Consider the following 25,367-nt stretch of genomic DNA (forward strand, 5'->3'; position numbering starts at 1 on the left):
ACTCAAAGGTCTCCAATGATTCCCCTTTGCCCTTAAAATTAACTTCCAAAATCATGACCCATTGCTTATAAACCCCTAAAGATCTATCTCCTGCCCACCTCAAATCTCACTCTCCCCCTCACTTAACATTTTTTGAACTCTCTCCCTTCAGTATGATCACTACTAGGAATAACTGTGACTTCCCTTCTCCACCTTCATCCCATCTCGTCTGGCTAAATCTTCTCCATCTGTTCATATTTAACTTAAATATCACCTCCTCCTGGAGGCCTTTCTTAAGCTCCTAGACTCTCTCTGTTCAGTCTGAACTTTGCACCCTGAGTTTCCTTACCTAGGCACCCATTACACTCAATTGTAACTGCTTATTTAATATCTTTCTTCCCCATTAAAAGGTGTTCTCTATGAGGGTAGATTCTGTGCCTATTGTTCACCCTTACTCCCCACATCCAATGCAGAGACTATAGATATTTATTGAGAATATGTTTGAAGCAGTAAATTCCAAAAGAGAAAAGAGAAGTGACATATTAATATACCCAGGAAAGTATTGTTATCTTAAATTTACAGTGAGGAAAGTAAAATTCAGAGAGGTTTATGTGGCTTGGCCATTGCTACAAGGGAGAATGTGTCAAATCCAGAAGTCACACCCAAGTGTAATTCCAAAGTTAATGAACTTTCTACCACGTGATGCTTCCTCTTAAGCAGCCCAAAGTCAACCACAGTCAATTCTCGTTTATTCATGTCAATGCAGCATCATACAGCATGACTATTATCAAATAATGAATAATCCTTAAATCATTTCTATCAGGTTTTAGGTGGTATTTCTTTTTGGTGAGTGCTTTTGTTCTTCCATTTTAAAAGGGATTTCTTTTGATGTTCTCAGTATCTCCAAAGAAAATAACTAAGTCATCCCGAGAAGCCCTGCCTAGTGAGCTTTCCCAACCAGAAGGCAACAGTGCATCACAAGGCAGAGAACAGAAAGAACATTAGCTTTCAACTTCGAGTTTTTGTACATTTCTCTAGTATCATGAAGCAGACCTTGAGGTCCTCCCATGTCAACAACTCCTGATGGGTTGTTCAGCTACTCTTCTAGGTCTTCTAAAGAAGTATTCCCAAAGATGCTTTAAGAATCACAGGAAGAAAAGACATCTATCAAACCTAACTGTGCTCTGTAACAACTGATATACACAGAACCCAGTTTACTCTCTGATCTTAAAAATAACCTTCCTGGGCCTCTCCTCCATAAAATGAGAGCAACAACACCAACTCTAGAGTCACTAGAAGAACTGGCTGCAATTTCCTTCTGTAAGCATTACTCAAAGCTAAAATCTCTTTTACATTGTGTCTAAGGCTTCTAACCATAAGTTCTACCATAAATTCAAAATTGTCTTGAGGGAGCCTGGGTGGCTCAGTCAGTTAAGTGTTTGCCTTTGGCTCAGGTCATGATCCTAGGGTCCTGGGATCGAGCCCTACATTGAGCCCTACCCTGCTCAGTAGTGAGTCTGCTTCTCCCTCTCCCTCTGCCTGCTGTTCACCCTGCTTGTGTACTCTCTCTCTCAAATAAATAAATAATTTGTTTAAAAAAGAGAGAGAAAAAAAATAAAAATAAAAAAAGAGAGAGAAAAATTGAAAAAATTGTCTTGAGAGGGTATGGTGCCATGAAAAACAGCACTGGCCTAAGAATCAGAAGACCCAGACATAGTCCAGGCTCTGATACACCTTAGCTAAAAGGACTTGGCTAGTAATCCTTCTTAAGGTTCTTATATCTCATCTATACATAGAGGATAATAAAATGGTATGCTGACCAAGTGTGCATATAACTAGAAGAGTTGGCTTAGATGCTCACTGAACAAATCCAAGTCCCAAAAGATCGGGATTGACAAGTTGGCAACATGAAGTAGATCTAAAGAGAGTTTATCTAATAAAGAACTATGTTCATGGCCAAAAAGCAAACATCAACTAAAAGGGAACCATGTCGTTACAGAAGACAAATGGAGAGAGTATGAAAAAAATTAGACATAGGAAGTAAAATACAAAGCCATAGCACAGAGTGGTTATTCAAAAGTTAGTATTCTCATGGGCTTCTTTAGCAGTAAAAAGTGTCTTTTCCACAAGTCTTCAGACAAGTAAGCAGCATTACTTCCTTAGACTTTTCCATGATGAGCAGTCCTGCTCTTCCAACCCTTCCAGTTAAGCCATGGCTTACCATCTCATCACCATCACCATTCCAGGGTCGTGTGCTTCTGTGGTTCTCGTTAGATTTTTAGTTGCTTATATAGGACTTTATTGCGCTTTCTATCAACTAAGAAATAGAGATCAACCATATCCCCCATGTACATTCCCTAAGGTAATTAATCTCAAGTCAATAAGACTTCTTATTTCACCAAGACTCTGGAGAAAGAATTAGAATGCTGTGGGGAAATGAAAAATAAACAGTAGACCTGGTCCTGCTTCCAGAGAAGGGGACTTAATATAAACACATATGAATATATAGGAGTAACAAATAAGTGAAACTCCAACAGGTAAAATATTTAAGTTCTCCAAAGTATATTCAGCATAAAAGACACACATTTTTGTAAATTAAGGGGAGAAACTGCAAAGATAAATTACTGAAAGTACATGTCCCCAAATGGTAATAGTGACCCAGGACAGGCGAAATTATTCTTTGCATTGACTTTTCATTTCATTCATCTGTATTGTCTAAAATTCTAATTTCTATGATAAGAAAAAATAAAATTTATTTGGTTCTTAGAAAGATGCATACATAAACTGGTCGGGCCTGGTTCCCAGGCTTGGCATCTCTTCCGTTCCTTATTAGAAGAAATACAGTATTTCCACCTGCTGACTCAGTGTGTGCCCAAGACAAATCCTGATGGATTGGGAGAGAAGCCATTTAAGTAGCCTGAGTGCATGATCTGGAAGTGATCATGAATCCCTCTCACAGACTGTCCTCCCAGCTGCAACCCACTTCTACTGAACATCACTTCAGCCCAAAGCCCCGGGCTCTCCTCCCTCCATCAGCTAATTCTTTCCTTTGAGGCCGTCTGTGGCCTGTTTGCTCTAGACACTCCCCCATCCAAAGGCTGAGTCCAGTCCACAAAGTGAGAGCAGTCCTGGCATGCTTTTCCCTGCCCAGACTTGCAGTTGGGACAGCCCGCCACTCCTGGGATGCGGCCCTTCTTGCTGACCTCTCATCAGGATCCATTCTGCATTGGACTATTGTTACAGCCTTCCAAAGGACCCCGCCCTTGCTGTATCTCTGCCATGCCCACTAAGACCCTGTGGCCAAAGTCATCTTTATAAAAACAGAAATAACCCCATGTTACCTCTCTTAATGCTTTTCAGTGGTTCCCCATTCCCAAAATGAAGTTCAAATCTGTTGCCTGACTCAAGTCTCCCTGAAGACCTGACCCTCTGCTCTGAAGGTACAGGCCGCCTCTGACTCCTTCAGTATCTTGCACAATAAATATGGAAGGAACTGACCTGTGTTTCTCTGGATGCTCAACTCTGCCTGTCTGCACCTGTTTTAAAATCATATCTGCTGAAGGAGAGGCAGAGTGGGGAATGGGGTAATTGGGTGATGGCCACGAAGGAGGGAACGTGATGTGAGCACTGGGTGTTATACACAAACGATAAATGCTACATCTGCAACTATGTACTTATATGTTGGCTAAATGAACTCAAATTTTTTTAAAGTTTAAAAAAAAGATCAAACATATCTGCACCTGGTCTGTTTCAGTCCCTATTTTGCCCAGCGTCCATGGGTAGGTCTGGTGCTGGGGCCTGTTCCCCACCCTCTTCTGCAAGATCCCTGTTATTTTGAACATGTAGTTACAGAACTTCCATTCAACCTGCCCCGCTTATGCTATGAAGGGTGGCTGGAGTGTCAGCCACCAAGATAGAAAGAATTAATCTAGAAAGAATTCATAAACCCAAGTTTCTTGAGTATAGCACCTATGCAGCTGCAGAGGGCCTACGCTCCACAGGGCCTGGGCTTGGTTTAATACTCTGCTGTTGCCACCTTGAAATTTTTTTGTAAGCTTCTTTTTTGTTATTGAAGTGCAGGTGACACATAATATTACATCAGCTTCAGGTGGTGATTTGACAATTATATACCTTAATACTATACTTACAAGTGTAGCTACCATTCATCACCATGCAATACTATTACAATACCACTGACTATACCCCCTACGCTGTACCTTCTGTCTCCACGATTTACTCCTTCCCAAACTGGAAGCCTATACTCCCCACCTCACTTCACCCATTTTGGCCATCTTCTCATCTCCTCCCCTAAAGAAACCATCATTTTATTTTCTATATTTATGGATCTATTTCTGCCTTTTTCGCTTATTTTGCTTTTTACATTGCACATGTAAGTGAAGTCATATGGTATTTGTCTTTCTCTGACTTTTTTCACTTGGCATAATATCCTCTAGGTCCATCATGGAAAGATGTCATTCTTTTCTATGAGTAATATTCCATTATGTTTGTCTGTGTGTGTGTGTGTGTGTGTATACACACACACATACCACATCTTCTGTATACATTCAACTATAGATGTACACTTGGGTTGCTTCCATATCTTGACTACTGTAAATAATGCTGCAATAAACATAGGAGTGCATGTGTCTTTTTGAATTAGTGTTTTCATTTTCTTTGGGTAAAAATCCAGTAGTAGAATTCCTAGATTGATAGTACTTCTTAATTTTTTGAGGAACCTCCATACTGTTTTCCACAGTGGATGCACCAAGTTACATTTTCACCAACAATGTACAATGTACAATGTCCTTTTTCTCCAGATCCTTGTCAACACATATTGTTTCTTGTCTTTTTGATACTAGCCATTCTAACAGGGGTAAGGAGATAGCTCCACTGTGATTTTGACTTCCATTTCCCTAGCATTAGTGAAGCTGAGCATCTTTTCATGTGTCTGTTGGCCATCTGGATGTCTCCTTTGGATAAATGTCTATTTAGTTCCTCTGCCCACTTTTTAATTGTTTCTTTGGTATTGAGTTATATAAGTCCTTCACATATTTTAGATATTAATATTAATCCCTTACTGGATATATCGTTTGCAAATATCTTCTCCCATACATTAGTTTGTCTCGTCATTTTGTTGATGGTTTCCTTCACTGTGCAAAAGCTTTTAATTTTGGTGAAATAATTTACCTTAGATTTTGTTTCCCTTGCCTACAGAGACAGATCTATAAATATACTTCTAAGGCCAATGTCAAAGAGACTTCTGTCAATGTTTTCTTCTAGTTTTATGCTTTAGGTCGCACATTTAGTTCTTTGAACCATAAAACATTTATCTTTGAACTTGTTATGTAAGTGAAATCTGATGGAACAATGCAGTGTAAGCATGAGTGGAGGAGACATATACAACATGCATGTCTGCTGCTGTTTCTGGCTGTTGGGTTTGCATATGACATTTGTGATGTCCTGTAAGTACATAATTCTGGTACATCTAGATGCATAGAAGTTCAGAAAGACTCAAACTGAGAATAAGGTGAGCATGTTACATCTACAGTTGAATAAACTGACACCTTAGAGAGGCCACTCTTTCCACTTGAACCAGAATCTACTTTGAATGTAGGAAGAAGAGAGAAATACAAATGACCAAGGACTCTATTGTCTTCTTTCTTAACCATGTTACTTCCCAGGATCAGCCAACCACTTATGCTGAAAATGATGCCATAGAAGGAAAGGGAAAAGTCGGGCAACCTGAGTTCCTTTTAAGTTCTTCCTTACTTATCAGGAGAGAATGCTGCAGAATGTGCACATATTGAGAAGTAAAATTAAGCTGCATTAGCTTTGTGCAGTGACGCTACTGTTCTGGTAAGAACAAAGTACATTGCGTGTACGAGCTATGAAACACAAACTGTATATAACTACACTGATTCTGCACACAAGTTAACACTCTCATATTTACATTTAAAACTGGCATTATACGATGTAATAGTAAATGGTAAAATTCATGCTAATAATTTAAACTTTTAATTTTTCATTGCTTAAAATGACATTAAATAGCTAATTTAAGTTTAAAACACCATTACATGACAGAACATAAAGACTCCTAACTCTGGGAAACGAACTAGGGGTGATGGAAGGGGAGGAGGGCGGGGGTTGGGGGTGAATGGGTGACGGGCACTGAGGTGGGCACTTGACGGGATGAGCACTGGGTGTTATTCTGTATGTTGGTAAATTGAACACCAATAAAAAATAAATTTATTATTTAAAAAAAAGTTAAAAAAAAAATAAATAAATAAATAATAAAACACCATTACAAATCCAGAGAAACTACAGAAGAAATTAAAAAGTGTTGTATTTTAGTAACTTTCATGGCACTATTTTCCTGCTTTTTAAACCAATGGATCTTGCACTCTCACTTTGCACTGAGCCCCGCAAATTATGTAGCTGACCCTTCACAGGCAAAAAGGAACCACTTACTATAGTGATTACCACCTAACCGCAAATTACACTTACAAAGGAGAAGGGAAGGCTTACTAGGGTGCCTACTATGAGTTGTGTTTTGGTCTGATTGAAGACTAAATTGTTATTTCCAGTAGTAGAATTCAGAACAAGATCCTTCCTCTCCAATCCAGAGCCTTTCACACAAGGAACACAACGTTGACAGAAATGAACCAACACTACCCAGAGAAAGAGGCACATCCCAGCCCAGGAGAAATAAGAGTTGCAGACCTCATCATGCCAGGCAGTGTATGCTGTTGGAGGTGGGATGAGGACCCTCTTGGGGATGGATCCAGCCACATCTAGTTAGGAAAGAGGCAGCAAGTCTACCAGTGGCTTCCAGCAGGTGTATCACCAACTGCAAGAGCCACTAGACACATCCTGCTTTTGTAGGCTGCCTCAGAGACAGGGTTAGAGGTTGTAGTCAAGATTCAATGAAATACAGTGGGGCATTCATGGACTACGCCACCCATGTACAGTAATCCTCCCATAAAAAAAGGAAAATCACACAGAGTTTGCATGTATTACTAGACTTTAGGAAGTTGCTTTAAGGAAGCCTCCTAGTTTTAACTTATTTAGGAGATTGGTAACTGAAAGCAGGAAATATTTTTACAAGCAGTATTTGCTTGGAGGGGACATTACCTGCTAAAATAAATGATTTTCCTAGAGAACCTTTAAAATGGAGTCAATAATTGGGGAAAGCACTAAAATCCTGACAGCTCATCTAAGCCCTGAGGGATCCCATTATTCCACACATACTCCTCACCACCACCACCCACCCTGGCAGATGTCACTCCATGCAGTGTAGGACTCCACCATCCTTCCCCAGGCTTTGATGGGCAGTGAATTCTCAGGGCGAGGAATGATGGCTAATATTTCTATCCACCTCAGTAGCTCATGCAGTCACTCCTACTAATAGTAGCACTTCATAAATGCTTGCAGAAGGCAAAAAATATACCAGAAAGAAATGGATTATTAAAGGCCACATCTCAGAACTAGGCACAACCCTCAGTAAAAGTGGTTTCTGTGTTCCCTAAATTCCAAGCCTATGAAAACATGGGGTCCTGTGATTTACAAGTTTTTGAAAAGCTACTTACATGAAACTGGACTTTGCTAGCATGACGGGACCTGGGGAAGGCAGGACAACATTCTCAGATGTCATTGACTGCCCGCTGCATTAAACACAGAAGAGGAGCAGTTAGCAGCTCCCATGCCCTGTGGTCTGAGCTAGCAGTCCATTCCAACTTCAGAGTCACTGAAGAGTTTGGGATTCTCGGGGCCCGCTGAAGACCTACTGAACCAGAATTTGGAAGTGGACTGTGGGGAGAGGGGATGGTTAAAGCCCTTCCATGTGATTCTGATACAGGTTATCCACAAATCAGCCTTTAGGAACCACTGCTCTAGGATGAAAAACTGTTGAAGCTGCATAGGTTTCTGAGGCCCAGCTCAATTCAGAAGAAGAATCAGTTTGAATCATATAAATGTTATGTACAAGCCCTGAACCAATTCTCTTTCTGGGGTTTATAAAAGACATTTTTACGATTTTATTTATTTATTTCACAAAGAGAGAGAAAGAGTACACATATGTAGGGGGAGCAGGAGAGGAAAAAGCATGCTCCCTGCAGAGCAGGGAGACCAATGTGGCTTGATCCCAGGAGCCAGGGATCATGACCTGAGTTGAAGGCAGACGCTTAACCAACTGAACCACCCAGGCACCTCTATAAAAGACTTCCTAATACTCAGTGTGAAATTAATTATTTTTCCTTATCTGGAGAAAAACATGGATTTCTAAACTGTAACTACTGAATAATTTACATCATGTATGTACACTTCATGTACATTTCATGTCTCACAATGAATGAACAGGTAAGGGTGATTTCAGGTAATATGTGAAATCTCTGTCCAAATATATAACTCTATTGGGATGCCTGGGTGGCTCAGAGGTTGAGTGTCTGCCTTTGGCTCAGGGTGTGGTCCCGGAGTCCCAGGATCAAGTCCCACATCGGGCTTCCTGCATGGAGCCTGCTTCTCCCTCTGCCTATGTCTCTGCCTCTCTCTCTCTCTCTCTCTCTCTGTCACTCATGAATAAATAAATAAATAAAATCTTTAAATATATATATATATATACCTCTGTTATTTAATTTTCTACTGATGTCCACAGAAGGACCTGCCCCAGTGATACTGATTTCTGATGAGATGCTGCAACTGCCAAGTATTTCTGATCCAAGAACAGCTACAAAGTGAGTTAAAACAACTCCCCTTCTCTGAAGCAATACCTATTTAGAAGAAAACCTTCTATGATCCACTTTCTACTCTATCCATCCCTCCAAAGGAAAAAGATGGAAAGTGCTGGTAGTCAACTCTGGCAATCCTGAAACTCCCACCTCCTAGTACATTTTCAAAGAACCAATACTAGGGCTAACATAGGCCTTTCAACCAATTACTGACCAGTGCCCAAAAAAATATCTCACACAGGCCCAGCCTAAAGCCCTTAAGACAGCTGGGCCTGTTCAAGCCAAGCTTACACATGGCATCCCTTTCTTGGGGAATTACTCTTCCTCCCTCATTCTGATGAGGCTGTCAATCCAGGCATCACATCCACCCCATGTGAGGATTGAAATGAGACCTTTGTTGGCAACAGAGCCTTCTCATCTCCTAGATGAGTGATCGCATACACAAAAAAGGCTTATTACAGAAAATGTAGAGAACCCTCAAAGGTCAAAAAAGTAAGTTAGCTACATTTTTCAGAGAGAACCACTGTTATTTATTTATTGACACAAACATACACATGCAAACACAACTGAATATACTGTTTTGAAATCCATTTCTTAACTTACTCCATCTTGAGCATTCTCCCGTGTGATAGACCTGCATAGCTCTAACTGTTTGTTATTATAAATAATATTCTGATTGCTCTCTCTGCTTGATCTTCAAGGTAAATCCCATCTTCTCCTGACAGGACACACTATTCTTAGTCATTTACCATTTTGCAAAATTGAATTTCAAATCCCTTCTGACCGCTACAGTCAGCACTCTCTAAAGGAGAAGGAATACTCCCAGGTTTGAAGGGAAGGGGGGTTTCAATCAAGCCTACTTGATTCCACAATTCCCCTTCAGTAGAAGTGAAGGAGATCTGAATGTTCTTGTAGAACAAAAAAACCTTGGCTTTTTTGTAGGGTGAGAGCATGGGTATAAAGAAAAGGAGCATGTCAATTTACAGGATATACAAATTCCTTTTTACCTTTAATGAAGGAGAACAACTTTGGTCTATTTTTTTTTTTTTTGGTCTATTTTAGAATATAAAGGCAAGATTTGTATGCTCATGCCACCTTTAACCTAAGATGAATCTCCTTTCTATTGGATTCTCTGAATTCTCCCACGTCTGACCCAGGCTCTCTCTAGGCTGTGCAAGGGTACCATCTTGTGGCTGATACAAAAGATAATCAGAAGACACTTAGCTTTCTAGTGTGTGAGGGTATGAGAAAAATCAAGTACAACTGCAAGCGCCTCTTTAAGAAAAGGTTTGCTTCAATTGTAACAGAATATGCATATCATTGTTTATTGGCTTTTTTAAATTTAAATTCAATTAATTAACATATAGTGTATTGCTGATTTCAGAGGTAGAGGTCAGTGATATCATATCACATCCCAATCTTAATATCCATCACCAGGTCACCCCACCCCCTTACCCCGTTTATTGGCTTTTTAAAAAAATGCACATAAACCAAATGCTTAGAGAGTTTCCAGTCCTCAAGTGATAACATTCTGATATGAGCCCAACATTTCAAAACCTTCTAAACACCAATACTTGAAAGGAAAATGGCATTGTATTTAGCTTGCTTAAGAGTAAGTCATTTTAAAAACAAACAAACTTTGGAGTAGTGAAAAGATCTCAAGAGTAGGTGTTAGAATAATTGGGTTGCCATCAGAGCTACATGAGTTTCAGTGACCTTGGGTCGCTTAACTCCTTAATCCCTGATCCTTCATCTGAAAAAGGGAGAGAATACCTGAGCTGGGAGCTTCACAGAGTTCCTGAGGTCACATATGGGAGAAGTGCTGAAGTGTGCTAAAGTACCAGACAGAATATAAAGCCTTATTACTGTCATTCAGAACAGCTGGATTAGTAATCTGGATTTTTTAAAAATATCTTCAGACATAATACTACTGGAGAGATTGTCCCTGAATGAGGGGCAAACAGTTCCATCTCAGAAGTCAGGGGGGAAAGGTGTCTGCAGGGAAAGTTTCAGAAAGAAAAACTGACCATCTCTTAGGTATCAAGCATCTCAAATGTTAGGAGAATTTGAAGAGAACTTTCAGAGGCTGAAGACAGTTTTTTTAAATAAAGCCTTTGAAAAAGCAATGGCTTATAATTTAATGGCTTCCAGTTTAAAATGCTGGACCAATATGCTAAGTACAAAAACAACAAAAGAAATCACAAAAAACAAGACTGACAAACTTCCCTCTCTTTACAGTTAAACTTCACAAGACAAAGATCCAAATACAAAACTGAAAGACAAGCAAATTTGATTTTTTAACCCATGTGCAACAATGACAATTCATGCAATTGCTTTAGCACTAAAATGCAAAAGTGTATGGATGTAAATATACACCTAATAAAAGAAGAAACAAAATTTCTTAAACCATATGGGGGGGGGGGGAGCTCAATCTTTTGTAGTCAAAGTGCAGTTTAAAAATTAGTAAATACTATTTCCTGTCTATCAGATATGAAAATAAAGTTTTAATGAGAATACTCAAGGCTGTGTTAAGACATTCATGAATTCCTGCTAGAAGAGTCTACACGTGCAATCTTTCTGGAAAGCATTTTGGCAATGTGCATCAAGATGCTTACAAATGTGCATGTTCATGGAGTCATTGATTCCATTGCTGGAGGCCGAACATGCAATGGAGAAGAATGCAGGCTGTGAGCCAGGTCACCTGAAACTGTCTCCCAGTCCTACTGCTTATTTAGCCAAACAACTAGGCAAGAAAATGCCTGACTTCTCTGTGCTTTGATTCCTCACCATAAAGTGGGGTAATAATGGTTCCTATTTCACCAAGTAGTATGAAGATTATATCAGTAAATTTAAGCCACCCAGAATACAGCTAGTGCATCATAAGATGGTATTAATATTACTGCTATTTTCATTATTGGAAGAACCTGACAACAATCTGGAAACTGCATTCATTAAGGAAATATGTACTGAGCAATATTTTTGGTTGTGAGATGGTGAACACAACAGTTATGGTCTCTGACCTAAAAAGCTTATACATAGATGCAAAAAAAAAAAAGTTACACTCTTAGATGTTCATTTCAATAATATTTATAGTAGCAATGATTGGAAATGACGCCAGTGTTCAAAACTACATGTCTATGAAGCAAAAGATTGAATAGCATAGTGTGGATTACTCTGCAGTCACTAAAACCTAATGTTATGAGGCTTAATTTCTTCATCAGATTAATGGACATTACCACAGAATCATTATGAGGATCAGAATAGTCATGAATACAAGGAAGCTTTGGAAATAGTAAGGTATTATGTAAATACTAATTATTATTACTTGTTGGGGTCTACATAAGCTCAATTATGAACATAATTTTAATGCATCTTTACTGAACATTTACTATGTTCCAGATATTGTGCACATATTATCTCATGTAATTCCTAATCCAAACAGCCGCCATGTTTAGAAAATAAAAGTACACAATGCCTATTAAATTAGAATTTCAGATAAATATTGAATAATTTTTTAGTATAAACATGTCTGAAATGCAATTATTCAGTGTTTATCTGAACTATTTGGAACATACTTATACTAAAAGTTATTCATTATTTATCTGAAACATTTGAAATGTACTTATACTAAAAATTTATTTGTTTTTCTTCTGAAATTAAAATTTACCTGGGCATCATACATTTTATCTAGTAACCCACATCAGTCCTATGAAATAAATATAATAATTATATATGTGAGAGCAAGCCATAAACAAAAACAGAGATTCAATTTTAATTGGTGCAATGACAGATCACCCACCACTCCTACTATGGACCAGAAAGAGGAAGAAGTATTAAATCAAGAGGCAAAATGAGAAAGCCAGAAATTATTGCCTGGTTCTCCCTGCAGTGTTCTCGTTATTTAAAATATTGTAATTTCTCAGAATACATTAAGCCCAAATTCAAATACTCAACATAAAAACATGGTGCAAAGCCAAATCTAAATGACTTTGGAATTATCAGGCATTTTGGAAGATTGACAACATCCATCCCTTCTTTTAGTGCAAATTATCTAGAGATGGAAGAATAAACATGTAAATGCTTATAAGCTGTTTTGAGTTGATGAGATTTCAGGTTCTGGGAGCTAACCTTGGGTTGCTTCATTTCTACTCGATGGTGGCAGCTGACTTGTTTTCTGCTACTTCAGTGGACCTTGAAATTATCCTATTTGCTTCACATCAGGGTGTGCCATCCCCCCTCCATTTGCAGTCAGCACCACTCAGAGAATAAACTATGTTAATTCACAGTGGCCTTGATGATAATAGAGACATGTTCAAGCATCTTTTTGCTCTTGAAGAAAAGATGTCACTCTACTTTTGCAAAAGGTAGGCACGAGAAAAAGGGCCAATATTCAAATATATGTCATGGTGCACTGCAAAGGGTGGAATCAAGTATACGTGTATGTCTTGTAGCACTAATACCAATCAAAAGAAAGAAAGAAAGAAAGAAAGAAAGAAAGAAAGAAAGAAAGAAAGAAAGAAAAAGAATTGAGGAAAGACAAGGTAAAGGGGTCCCAGGAGGCCTGGGTTCCAATCTCAGCTATAGAATTAACTAGCTAGGTGACCTTCAACTAGTCCCTGATTCTTTCTGAGCCCCATTTCCACCATCCAAAGCCTGACATCAGGGCAGTCCGGGTGGCTCAGCGGTTTAACGTCGCCTTCAGCCCAAGGCATGATCCTGGAGACCCGGGATCAAGTCTCATGTCAGGCTCCCTGCATGGAGCCTGCTCCTCCCTCTGCCTGTGTCTCTGCCTCTCTCTCTCTCTCTCTCTCTCTCTCATGAATAAATAAATAAAATCTTTAAAAAAAACAAAGCCTGACATCAATATCTGCTCTGTTCCACAGGAATATTTTGGGACAAGATTGCGTATCTAGAAAGCATATTGGCTGTATGCTACTGAGAAAAGAAAGGTTATAACTGGTTCAAAGCAAAGTGATTTCAGGAATTAGGGGGCAAACTTCAAATCACTACTGCCCATCTTTGAACTCTGGTAAGACACTATTCTACCAAAGATGATAATATTTTCAAAAGAACCAAAGAAGGTGAGAAGAAAAATGTCATTTCTTCTCCTTTCTTAAAGTTTATTTATTTATTTATTTATTTATTTATTTATTTATTTATTTGAGAGAGAGAGAGATAAGCGCAAAAGCCCAGGCGTGGGGGTAAGGGTGAGAGAAGCAGAGGGAGAGGGACAAACAGACTCCCCACGGAGCAGGGAGCCCAATGATGAGTCTCAATCCCAGGACCCTGAGATCATGACCTGAGCCAAAGGTGGACACATAACTGACTAAGCCACCCCAGCATCCACAGTGCTTCTTCTGTCTTCTCTCACAGTCATCCAGGGAGTTTGTTAAACATGTACTTCTGGGCTACACATCAGAGATTATAAATCAGTAGGAATAGAACTGGCCAAAGAGTCTGCATATTTAATAAGCTCCGTCGGTGATTCAGAAATAGATGGTCCATTTAAAACACTCTGAGAAACACTGGTCATTATCAATAAAATACAAACATAGTTAAGATTTTTTATTTTTTTTTAGTTAAGATTTTTTAAAGACAATGAAATAAAATGAAACTAGTAGAAAGCATATAGTAGACTTGCTTCAATATAACGTTCTGGGACAGGAGAGCCAAGACCTTCCCAAGAGTAAAGCTGGAGAGAGGGACTCACAGCACTGTCTAATCTCACAAAATGTGGGATCCCTGGGTGGCGCGGCGGTTTGGCGCCTGCCTTTGGCCCAGGGTGCGATCCTGGAGACCTGGGATCGAGTCCCGCGTCAGGCTCCCGGTGCATGGAGCCTGCTCCTCCCTCTGCCTGTGTCTCTGCCTCTCTCTCTCTCACTGTGTGTGACTATCATAAATAAATAAAAATTAAAAAAATAATAATCTCTCAAATGTGTCTCTGATTGATTGGCAAGAGCCAGCTGGTGAAAATGATGGAAGAAAATGGACAAACCCAAGAGTCAAAAGCCCATACAATTTGGAAGAAAAACATAGGAAGATAGAAATTGTCACAGAACAAACAGTCTTTGGAAGGGTAGTACTATTGAGTCCTACAAATATAAAAGAGACAGCCCTTGGTAGAAGAAAAAACCAATTCGTCAAAAAGGAGTTTAACAATAAAAGTGTCAGTGTCCTTACAAAAAAAAAAAAAAAATGATATAGAGGCTCAGTGGTTGAGCATCTGCCTTTAACTCAGGTCATATCCTGGGATCAAGTCCTGCATCAAGCTCCCAACGGGGAGCCTGCTTCTTCTCTATATCTGTGTCTCTCATGAATAAATAAATAAAATCTTTTTTAAAAATGATATACAATTTTCATGGAACATTTGTAGGTGGGAAATAAAAATATGTTCAATATGAAATTTTTAAAAATATTCTATAAGAATTTTAGAAGATGAGGGATCCCTGGGTGGTGCAGCAGTTTGGCCGCCTGCCTTTGGCCCAGGGTGCGATCCGGGAGACCCTGGATCGAGTCCCACGTCGGGCTCCCGGTGCATGGAGCCTGCTTCTCCCTCTGCCTGTGTCTCTGCCTCTCTCTCTCTCTCTCTGTGACTATCATAAATAAATTTTAAAAATTAAAAAAAAAAGAATTTTAGAAGATGAGAAAGTACTCTGAAAAGCATAAAGAATAAATGAGATGATTACTACTTACAGTATTTTTTTTTACTGTCAAATTTATTCACTTCATGTCAGGCTTGGAAGCTAGTTATGGAGGGCTTTATGGCATTATCTTAGGATCCCCAGGGCCTACTACAGTGTCTAGCATATAATAAGCACTAACCAGACGGATCTATAAGTAAATGGGTAGATGGATGGGTGGGTAAAATCAGGTTAATACAAAAAAAGCCAAGAGAAGAGCTGCAAGTTCATACAGTATTCATCAAATCACACAATTCTTCTCTATTTGGACTGAGTTGCCAAGTGACTGTTAGAGAAGACTTAGACCTATTTTAGTACTAATATCGGCTGGCAATCATACATAACCTCCAAGGCATGTTTATCTGTCTTCCCGAAGGAAGTATATCTTGACTCATTTAACTTGGTATGCCAGTTATCTGTCGCCCCTCAGCCCCATACTTACCTCCTTCCATCTATTCTGCATTGGCAGGTTTTGATATCTATAAGCTACATTCCCCAAAATCCAACCCCCAACCCCCCCAGTAACTGGTTTTCTATTCAATTCTGGCAAGAGAAAGAAACATTATTTCTATCTCACATTTTATTGCTTCTGCTGGTGTTTCTGGAAATAGCTGCAGACTGTCATCTAAGCTTCTGCTGTTACTGCTCTTCTCTGGTGGTCCCTGTACTAGCCAGGGAGACCAATGTCTGCAGTCCTAGCACTGGCTAGATAGAACCCCTAGAAACTTGCTCTTGAGTTTTTATAACAACCCTTTTTTCCCTTTATTCCCCCAATCCCTAGCATTGATAGCTGCTTACTACAGATACACACTTATCTCTAGATATTATTCTTTCTCCTTTTTCCTTCTCAAGCTCCTTGCTTTTTCTCCTTAGCTTTTCCATCTCTTCAAACACCCATACAACCAAGATTTGCATTAAATTCCCTTTATTTGGGACGCTGGGGTGGCTCAGCGGTTTAGCGCCTGCCGGGGCGTGATCCCAGGGTTCCAGGATCAAGTCTCGCATCGGGCTCCCTGCATGCAGCCTGGTTCTCCCTCTGCTTGTGTCTCTGCCTCTCTCTCTCTCTCTCTCTCTCTCTCTCTCTCTGCTTCTCCCTCTGCCGTATCTCTGCCTCTCTCTCTCTCTCTCTCTCTCTCTCTGTCTCTCATGAATAAATAAAATATTTTTAAAAAATAAAACAAATTCCCTCTATTTGAAACAGAACTGGTTTCTATTTCTCTGACCATACTCTGACTGAGACATTTGGTAAAATCAGGGGAAATCTGATTACACTAGGTATTGAAAGCACAGGTTAGAGAATATTTCATTGGTTCCTTAAGAACCTGGAATAGAAACTGAAATTAAATTGGAGAATTAGATTATTAAACAGCACATATAGGGGACAAAATGCCTTCTCATTCTCCTGGAGTATCTCCTTGCATTTATTACCTTATTAATGTTGTTATTTTTTAATCTCTCTGCTTTTCTACAAACATCTGCAATTACCTCCCCCTCATGGAAGCTTCTCTGATTACCCCAGCTAACCGTGATCTTATTTACTCTGAATTCTTCTGGTCCTTTGGTTTTCTCAGTTCTCAAGAATTTCTCCAGGTATGTTATCAGTCAGTGTTGGCCAGATTCACTTCCCATACCCAAGTGATCATTGGAATTCTCAGAAGAAAAAAAAAAAAAAAAAGTACAGATGCCAGGACCTCACTCCCACTCCTAACCTCCTGAATCAGAATTTCTGGAGTGAGGGCTGGAGGAGGTTGGGTAGAGAAGGCATATATATGTTTTGTATATTCCTAAGATAATAAACCCCTCAAGATCAGGGCCCTTCCATTTCCTATGTAGTATTTACTGTGCCTAACACAGTTTAAATACATGCAATAAAAACGTCCATTTTTCCAATGAATTGATTGAGTGAAGATTCCCAGGAAGACCAGGTGGTGTCACTACTGCCTAATTAATATTTCTGCCCCAATGAAAAGCACCTCACGTAGCAAAATCTGACCTTCCCTGGACTCACTGATTCTGTACATTCCATCATGTTTCTTTGGTTTTTGTTTTTTTTCCCTAAGAAAGAACTGTGTAAACCTCACCAAGAAAATAGACAGCAAAATCTAAACAATGCATACAACTCAGGTCCTCTGAAAAGAAGTAGTGGCATCTTCTGAGAACGCCAGACTTCCTGGGAAGAAGCAAGCCTCTCCTTGTCCCCCAAGACCTCAGATCTCACTGCATTAGCTTCCTGGCATTAACATTCTAGAGAGCAAGCTTAAGAAACAAATGCTTAATGAGCTTGCAAAAAACACTCAACACCAAACAAATTGCATTTTTATTTACCTCTTGAAACCCCATTAGTTTTTAATGACATTTGGAGCCATTATTTGAAAATTTAATTTTCCTTTTATATATTTTACTTTGATGTTATTGACTTAAATTATTCCTCATTCTCAGGTGAGCAAACCAAGGTATACCATGAGCCACTTAATATGTGACTTCTAAGGCAATATAGAACCCTCACCTATGCCAGAAGCTGTTTAATAATTACTTCTAATTACTAACAGGCTGAGAATGGCATGTTTTCCAAAAGCAGTTTCCATAAAACTCAGACCTGGCTATATTTTAACATTTCTGAATTCTAATTCTCAAATTGTATTAAGAATCCAGTAAGCTGGTTGAAAGGAAATGAACTCTAGATTTATGGGTCCAAAGGAGCCTTGAAATGTCCTCTAGAACTTCTTAGGTTATACCTGATCTTCCCCATTTGAGCATCTACCTCCGGAAAAGTCAATTTCCTGGATAATCAGCCCTTTCTTCATATTAATTGTTCAGAGGCTTAAATTTCAATGAAAAGAGAGGTACTGAATGATAAACAGATCTGCAGTAGTAGAAATGGGCCCCCCCTTTACAAGTAAGGAAAGGGTTAAGATATAGGCAGGAAGAGAATGTAGGTCCTAAATCCTCTGAGGAAGCTCAAAGAAATCCCAAATGTGGAGAAATATTGAGGTGGACAAAACCAGAGATAAGGGAACAAAGCAGACCACCTGGCCCTGGATGTTAGGGAGTATATTTTTTTTGGTAGCTACACCGTAATCACAGAAACTAACCAGACCTCAAAGCAGTAAACCATTAAGAATGTTATCAATAGTCCTTGCTCAAACCAAGACAGCACCAGAATTCCAAGGCCTCAAGCTTCCTGGTGAGTTCTCAAAAAAGACTGCCAGTAGAAGCCCACAGTGGCAACCCACTCAGGACTCTGCTTACTCTAGAGAGCCTTTTTATTTCCTTTCTGTTCTCATCTTCACTTAATAAACTTTCACTTTGCTTCACCCTTATGTGTCTGCAAGATTCATTTTCTGACTCTATGAGACAAGAACCCTGCAATCCTGTAACACTTATTCTTCATCAGCTGGGTGATCCTTGAATCCCTAATCACCTAGATCCCTAACCACTCTCCTTCAAGACTTACCCCCTAAATGTCCCCTAAAATGCCCCCATTTTCCAAATGATCAGCCAGCTTCTACTCACATTTTACAATAATCTGCTGGAGGAGTGTGTGTGTCCTTGGCTGCCAATCATTTCACTTCAGGGCATCAAGCTTGTCCTCTGTTCCCCACTTAGCACTGAAGAAACTGTTCTTGTTTGGGTTAACCAGTTATTGCCCAGCACTATGTTCAGAGATTGTGTCAGTGATATTTAAAAGTTTTCCTCCCACTTTGTGGAACCTATACGTGTGGTAGACTCAGGTTGCTGGACCTTGATGACTTCTGGGTTTTAGTAATGGAGGGCTCCTAGAAGTTAACAGCAATGCTGCCAGGAGACAAAAATAAAGGAGCTTTGAGACAATATTCTTCATTTAGCCAGGACTCAATATCCCTGGAAAAGAACTTTCTAAGACTCCATATGGTGATAAGAGTTAATTTTCTAGGCTGTCAGTATCAGCTTTGTGTTCTTTAAAAAGGACTATTATTGCCCATGGTCAAGTGGTTGTCAATAACATTGTAATTTATTCCTCTTTTCCCATCATCCTGTTTCCTTCCCTCCTTCCCTCCCTCCCTCCCCCCTCTGCCCTTCCTTCGTTCCTTCCTTCCTTCCTTCCTCCCTTGTTTTCCTGGTCTTATAAATTTCTTTCCTAGTTTTTATAAACTTCTTTTCAATAAGTGTACAACATCAACTGGTTAATACCTACAGACTTGTATGCACTCCTCCTACCACCCTTCACCCCTCACTCACACCCACTCAGCCTCCACCCCCAACACAACCCTGTTGTCCAACTTATCATATAAAAGACTTTACATTCCTTGATATCCAGACTGGGAAAACGCGCCTCAGTTAAAATGCTGTTGCACGACACTGGGTTATAACTGTCATCATCACAATTTCAAATCACCTGTCAACATTCAGCTGCTCCAATTTCATATGGCTCTGCAGAGAGTCAGAAACTAAAGGGAGATGCCTCAGCCTTTAGGAAATGCTTGTAAAATAGCAATGGAATAAGATATTTTTGAAGTGCTTCAAATTTCGAAATAAAAATTTCCTGGCACATATCAGGGATAGTTGATTGTACCCAGTGAACTTGAGAGCAGTAAAAGTATCATTTGTTGCAGTTTGACAGCAGGACTGTTTCTACAACCCCTTGCATTTCCCATACTCATTTTCTCCTAAGCTTCCCTCTGCAAATAAACACTTCAGAGATTTCCAAAAGCCCAAAGATAGGAGTTGCTACCTGCTACTCAACAGCTGCATCTTCAAAGCCACACAGATGTTAAATTCCTTTATGGACTACAGACCTGGTCTTCAAGGCTCACCTCCTTCCCAAGCCCATCCAGAGAGCTCCACCATCTTTTAATCTCCTGTAGGACTTACCATTTGTACCACTCACTGACCATATAAAATGCTTCAGGATACAAAAAAATTTAAGATTATCCACCCTAGGGCAGTCCCGGTGCCTCAGCGGTTTAGCGCCACCTTCGGCTTGGGGTGTGATCCTGGAGACCCAGGATAGGTCCCACGTTGGGCTCCCTGCATGGAGCCTGCTTCTCCCTCTGCCTGTGTCTCTGCCTCTCTCTCTTTCTGTCTGTCAATTTCCTACCTCCCCATCCAGGAACCAACTAATGACAAACCATCCCTGAGGATGAGGAATCGACTTTTTCTTACAGGTTTTATTATGATTGATCTCTTAATTATAATAATACATATCCACAGAGAAAAGTTCAGGGAGGAAAAAAAACCCTAAATTTTATTACCTATAATGTGTATATACAGATATCTCTGTAATTTGATTATCCATAATCACCATACTAAGAAGGAACTTTGGTTATCAGTGGTTGACTATTATCCCATTATAATAAAAATTATGTATATAAATATATATCATAGAGCCATAATGAACATTTTTGTGGCTAAATTTTTATGTACAGCCATGAATATTTTTCAAAGAAATTCTTAGAAATAGAACTAATTAAACCCAATTTCAAGCTAATAATAGAAACCACAATACCATCAATATATAATGACAAGTATTCCTGCAGCATACTGTGTATCAGGTACTCTATCTATACTTTATATTCACAATGATCTTAGGAGGTGAATATCACACCATCCTTATTTTAAAAAGTGAAGAAAGTGAGGCTTGAGATTTATCTCTCAGAAAATGTGCTAGAAAATGACAGATCAGGGATTCAAACCCAGGTGTATTTCTATAAGCCATGCTCTTTCCGTTACACACAGAAAGGGGAATTCCCTCACTGTGCCACATAGGGTTTTCACTAAAACAATTTGAACTCAGGGAATCATAGAATGCAATACTGAGAGGAGCCACAAAAGTTCTTAAACTCAGTCCTTATCTGATACCAGTCACCCCTTCAACATTTCCTATATTTAACCTTTATTTAGTTATCTTTAAAGACAAACTCCCTCTTTTCCTAGACATTTCACTTTTATACTACTCTAACAATAAAAAAATCAATTTTTATTCTGAACTGAAAATTGTGTCCTTTTAGCAACCAAGCATCAATACTACATTTAACCAGGAGGCCACAAAGATATTATCCATTCTCCCTATTATGCGACAGCCCTTCCCATGTGTCATCTATTCCCCTTGCCCTACTGACATCTTTAACTATTCTTCCTACCTTAGACCACTAAGTTTCCTCACCACTGGGAAGACTTCTCCTGACCATACTCCAGGGCTGTGGATCTTTCAACAAAGCCAGGCATCAGCTGTGAAACCAGAAGGGCCATGCCTGAGACTAAAGAACATGATCCAGAGCAAGGCTTACTCTAGATCTATCCTAATAATGCCCAAAACCAAGTTCTGGCAAGATCTTCAGAGGATAGACTTTAGAAGTTGAGCCCTATGGGACTAAAAAGCAGAGCACAAAGAATATAGTCAATGATACTGTAATAGCTATATAATGGGCCAGATGTAGCTATACTTATGGTAAACACAGCATAATGTATAAACTTGTCAAACCACTGAGTGGTACATCTGAAACTAATACATAATACTTTCTGTCAAGTATAATCAAGAAAGAAAGAAAGGAAGAAAGGAGGAAGGAAATTAATTAATTAATTAATTAATTGAATCTTGCCCCTGAAGCCATAAGAATCCTAGAAGAAAACATAGACAGTAATCTCCTTGACATCTGTCTTGGTAACAATTTTTAAATCTGACTCCAAAAGCAAAAATAAACAAGTGAGACATCAAACTAAAAAAAGTTTCTGCACAGCAAGGAAAAACATCAACAAAATGGAAAGTCAACCTGCTGAATGGGAGAAAATATTTACAAATCATACATGTAATAAGCCGTTAATATTCAAACAACACCAAAATATCATACAACTTTACCACCAAAACAAACAAACAAACAAACAAACAAAAACCCAAACAATTAAAAATGGGCAGAGGACTTGAATAGACATTATTGCAAAGAAGGCATCCAAATGGGCAGTCATATGGAAAAATGCTCAGTATCACTAATCATTAGGGAAATGCAAATCAAAACACTATGAGATATCACCTCTCACTTGTTAAAATGGTTAGAATCAAAGCCAAGAAATAACAAGTGCTGGTGAGAATGTGGATAAAAGAGAACCCTGTGCCTTGTTAGTGAAATGCAAATTGGTACAACCACAATGGAAAACAGTGTGGAGGTTCCCCAAAAAATTAAGAACAGAACTATGATGTGATCCAACAATTTTACTTCTGGGCATTCATCCCAAGAAAACAAACAAAAAAAAAAAACAATTTCCAAAAGATACATGCACCCCTACATTCATTGCATTGTTAATCATAGCCTAGATATGGAAGCAACCCAAAAGTCTACTAATAAATGAATGGATCAAGAAATTGTTGGAAAAATATTCCATGCTCATGGATTGGCAGAATTAATATTGTGAAAATGTCAATGTTACCCAGGTCAATTTACACGTTTAATGCAATCCCTATCAAAATACCATGGACTTTCTTCAGAGAGTTAGAACAAATTATTTTAAGATTTGTGTGGCATCAGAAAAGACCCCGAATAGCCAGGGGAATTTTAAAAAAGAAAACCATATCTGGGGGCATCACAATGCCAGATTTCAGGTTGTACTACAAAGCTGTGGTCATCAAGACAGTGTGGTACTGGCACAAAAACAGGCACATAGATCAATGGAACAGAATAGAGAACCCAGAAGTAGACCCTGAACTTTATGGTCAACTAATATTCGATAAAGGAGGAAAGACTATCCACTGGAAGAAAGACAGTCTCTTCAATAAATGGTGCTGGGAAAACTGGACATCCACATGCAGAAGAATGAAACTGGACCACTCTCTTGCACCATACGCAAAGATAAACTCAAAATGGATGAAAGATCTAAATGTGAGACAAAATTCCATCAAAATCCTAGAGGAGAACACAGGCGACACCCTTTTTGAACTCGGCCACAGTAACTTCTTGCAAGATACATCCACAAAGGCAAAAGAAACAAAAGCAAAAATGAACTATTGGGACTTCATCAAGATCAGAAGCTTTTGCACAGCAAAGGATACAGTCAACAAAACTAAAAGACCACCTACAGAATGGGAGAAGATATTTGCAAATGACATATCAGATAAAGGGCTAGTTTCCAAGATCTATAAAGAACTTCTTAAACTCAACACCAAAGAAACAAACAATCCAATCATGAAATGGGCAAAAGACATGAACAGAAATCTCACAGAGGAAGACATAGACACGGCCAACACGCACATGAGAAAATGCTCCGCATCCCTTGCCATCAGGGAAATACACATCAAAACCACAATGAGATACCACCTCACACCAGTGAGAATGGGGAAAATTAACAAGGCAGGAAACCACAAATGTTGGAGAGGATGCGGAGAAAAGGGAACCCTCTTACACTGTTGGTGGGAATGTGAACTGGTGCAGCCACTCTGGAAAACTGCGTGGAGGTTCCTCATAGAGTTAAAAATAGACCTGCCCTATGACCCAGCAATTGCACTGCTGGGGATTTACCCCAAAGATACAGATGCAATGAAACGCCGGACACCTGCACCCCGATGTTTATAGCAGCAATGTCTACAATAGCCAAACTGTGGAAGGAGCCTCGATGTCCATCGAAAGATGAATGGATAAAGAAGATGTGGTTTATGTATACAATGGAATATTACTCAGCCAGTAGAAATGACAAATACCCACCATTTGCTTCAACATGAATGGAACTGGAGGGTATTATGCTGAGTGAAATAAGTCAATCGGAGAAGGACAAACATTATATGGTCTCATTCATTTGGGGAATATAAATAATAGTGAAAGGGAATAGAAGGGAAGGGAGAAGAAATGCGTGGGAAATATCAGAAAGGGAGACAGAACATGAAGACTCCTAACCCTGGGAAACAAACTAGGGGTGGTGGAAGGGGAAGAGGGCGGGAGGTGGGGGTGAATGGGTGACGGGCAGTGAGGGGAGCACTTGACGGGATGAACACTGGGTGTTATTTTGTATGTTGGCAAATTGAACACCAATAAAAAATAAATTTATTATTAAAAAAAATAAAAAGAAATTGTTGCGTATACATATATACACAATGGAATATTATTCAACCATAAAAAGAAAGGAATCTTGCCATTTACAACAATATGGATGAATCTTGAGGGCATTATGCTAAGTGAAATAAGTCAGAAAAAAACAAATACCATATGATCTCACTTGCATGTGGAATCTAAAAAATAAACAACAAAACAAAATAAACCAAGTTCATACATACTGAGAACAGACTGGTGATTGTCAGAGGGGTGGTGGCCAGGGCATGAGTGAAATGGGTAACAGGGGTCAAAAGGTACAAATTTCCAGTTATAAAATAAATAAGGCATGGGTCTTACATGATGGGTACATCATTACATGGGTCTTACAGCATGATGACTACAGTTAATAATACTGTATTGTGGGGCACCAGGGTAGCTCAGTGGTTGAGCATCTGCCTTGGCTCAGAGCATGATCCTGGGATCGAGTTCTACATCCATCTCCCCAAAGGAAGCCTGCTTCTCCCTTTGCCTATGTCTCTGCCTCTCTGTCTCTGTCTCATGAATAAATAAATTTTAAAAATAATTTTTAAAATACTGTATTGTAAAAAATGATAACATTTCATTGTATATTTGAAAGTTGCTAAGAAAGTAAATCTTAAAGCATTCATCACAAGAAAAAAATTTTTGAAGTATATGTATAGTGACAGATAATAACCAGACTTATGGTAATCATTTTGCAATACATACACCTATTGAATTACAATGTTGTACAACATCTGAAATTAAGACAATGTTATTTTTTTAAACTAATATAATGTTATACGTCAATTACATCTTAGTAAAAAACAAATTAAAAAATAAATAAATAAATTGAGCCTTGCCCAAGGGAAAGGCACTTGGGAAACATTCCGGGCTTTCCACCAATCTTCTCTAACAAGATGGAAAGACAACAAATGAAAAACTCACTGGAAGGACAGGTCTTAAGAGCAGAT

General features: G+C 39.1%; 1 protein-coding gene across 18 annotated transcripts in view; it reads right to left on the reverse strand.

The window, feature by feature from the left end:
* Window positions 1-25,367, reverse strand: part of GLIS3 (GLIS family zinc finger 3) — a 622,522-nt gene that overhangs the window by 521,734 nt on the left and 75,421 nt on the right. The window lies entirely within an intron of this gene.

The sequence above is a fragment of the Vulpes lagopus genome, chromosome 2, assembly GCF_018345385.1.
Source record: "Vulpes lagopus strain Blue_001 chromosome 2, ASM1834538v1, whole genome shotgun sequence".
NCBI classification, from domain to species: domain Eukaryota; kingdom Metazoa; phylum Chordata; class Mammalia; order Carnivora; family Canidae; genus Vulpes; species Vulpes lagopus.